This window comes from Orycteropus afer, unplaced genomic scaffold (genome assembly GCF_000298275.1).
Source record: "Orycteropus afer afer isolate SDZICR_OR568_19922 unplaced genomic scaffold, OryAfe1.0 scaffold00123, whole genome shotgun sequence".
Taxonomy (NCBI): Eukaryota; Metazoa; Chordata; class Mammalia; order Tubulidentata; family Orycteropodidae; genus Orycteropus; species Orycteropus afer.
The window spans coordinates 7,634,159-7,636,859 of NW_006921710.1; positions in this window are offsets into that span (position 1 = coordinate 7,634,159).

Sequence of the window (2,701 nt, forward strand, 5' to 3'; positions counted from 1 at the left end):
AAAAAAATAAATTTTAAAATAAATAAATAAATAAAACTATCTAAAGAAACCATTTATTTTCATGTCTTTCCCAGATGCTTACACACTTGTGATTCTAACCCTGAAAAATCATGTATGTTTGTGAATAAAAACTAGACATACTTAATTTCTGATGAAGTAGAACTGTGAATCAACTTTTGTGTTTCACGTTGAGGTCCACTGATTTCACTACTACTGTTACAATGTTTTTGTGCAATAAATAAAATACATTTTGAAAGTGCAGATACAAGAGAAAGAAAGAGAGAAAGCATTAGCAGGAGCAAGCAAGCAGGAGCAATCCACAGGTTTACCACACCTTCCTCCTAGTAAAAGTCTTTCATCTGTTCCTTCGACAAGTATTTAATGAGTACTTACTACATGCCAGGCAAAGTACTAATTTTTAAAAAGAAGAACTAAACAACAGGTGGTTCATTTCCCCCCTCCTGCTTTTCAGGAAAATACAACAGCATGTTAATACAATGCCAGAACTAGGACACCTGATGATGGCATAGTCTAACACCCTCCTCTCAGACAGAAAATTGAGGTCTGGACAAGGGAAGCGACTTATTCAAGGTTACACAAGAAGTGAAGGCCTCAGAATTCCCAGCCCTGCATTCCTTGTATGTACATACTTGTTATTACCAGTAGCTCAGGTTGAAAGACAGGAAGGCAGGGAAAGGCATAAAAGGACCTTAACATTGAGTGCCTAAGATATCGGGTGCTTTCACATAGCTTGTCTAATTTACTATCCATGACAACATCACAAGGTGGGCAAGATTACTTGTTTTACAAATAAGGAAATCAAAGCTCTGAGAAGCTAAGAAACTAGTGCTGGTCCACACATCCAGAAGGGAAGGCATGAGTCGTCAAACGTAAACCTGCCTGACTTCCAAGCCAAAATTTACCTTCCAAAGCACACTGAAAAGGAAAAGCAAATTTAAAAGGTAAACTGGGGCCAGATCAGAGAGAGCCTCAGATGCAATATTTTCCATTAATGAAGTTTATCTCTCAGTTCCAAACGCTGTCGCTCCAGTAGTAACAAATCAAAAAGCCAATCTCTTCATTATCCCACATACGTTCTAGCTCCTGTTCGCCAACAAGTTTGGACTTTCCTTTCTCCCACCTTCTTGTCTGTCTGTGCAACTCAGGTTGAGGAGAAAAACTGAGCATCAGAAGGTACACACATGGATACAGAGCATTCTTCTGAATAGCACAGGGCCCAGTCATCTCACTTCCTTCACTTCACCCCTTGGGAACCTAGTGAAGCTCCAACATTCCTTTCTTTTTGTTGTCTTCACTCTGGAATGTGGTTATATTGGGGTTCATACTTGGATTGCCGAGAGAGGGGAATCCCACAAGGCTCAAGCCTAAGCTTCATGCTCCAGCTCAGAGTCCTCACTGGGGTTGAGGTCTAAAGGTCAAAAAACAATCAAATGTCCCTCTGCTTGCCACTTCCCATTGCTCCCTATGTGTGCAGGAGCTCCCTCAGAAGCTTCCCAGAGAGCAGTAAAGAGTGGTGACAGGACGTGGTCTCCTTGGGACTCTTGTCACAAAGCTCATACAAACTAGAAAATGATCCAGTCTCACCTCTCGACTAGTAATTCCCTCCCTTTTAGACTTCCTAGTCCTCGGAAGGAAGGTTGGGCAATCCTACTTCCGTAGTGATACTGCCTCGGAAACCCAAGGAGGGGTCGCTATGAGTCGGGACCGACTCGAGGGCACATAACAACAAGTCCCTAAATCCAATCTGCCAAATGGGACAAGAAGAGCCTACAGGACTCTACCCAGAATTTTGCTCGGGACTGTTTTATCCAATTCTCGCAAGGCTCCTGGAAGGCACACAGAACAGGTGCCATCATGCTCATTTTGCAAACAAGGATAAAAGGCTGAGAGAGAGAGAAAGGACTCCTTCCTCCAGGTAACATAGAGTCAAAAGCCTCTGGATCCTGATTCCTGCTCTTCCCCTCAGCCAGGCTGCCATTTCAGTCTTTTCGAGACTAACGCTAAAATTTTCAGGGGCATCTGGTACCAAGTCAGGACCCCTCCAAGCTTCACACTAGCTTCTTTCCAACACATACATTTCTCAATAGTTGATCACTGAAGGGAAGCCGACTACCCCATTCCACCCCGCGCCAACCCCATCCAGCCCTGCCCGCTGTCACAGCAACAGGGAAAGCCACTGAGGTGTGGAAAAACAGTGCGCCCCACTTAAGATTCAGCGTGGCATAGGAAAGGCAGCCGGCCTAGTAATCAGAGCAGCTGAGATTCAAGTTGGGACTCAAGAAAGGCACAGGTCTGGACGGCCCTTCCGTTCCACTGGGAACCCGAGAAGCCTCGAGAATACTCAGAGAACCCAAATCTCCTACTCCTATCCAACCCCCCTAGGCAGCCGAGAGGGCGGCCTTCCCTTCTCCAGCGACCACTTACCCTCCGCCTGCTCACCTGCGCCCCAGCTTCCGGACCTGCAACCACCGTGGGCCCCGACCTCCGCCCCAGCAGGTCTTCCCAGCCCCGCCTCCTGTACCTGTGGGTCCGTCAGGCCCTGGTTCTCCAGCCACTTTGGCTCACCTCGCAGCCCCCTCCCATTGGCAAACCTACAGTCCTCCCTGGCCCCGCCCCCCGTCCCTGCAGCAGGCTCGGTCCCGCCCAACTGCCTCCTCCAGCCCCGCCCCCCGCACCTGCG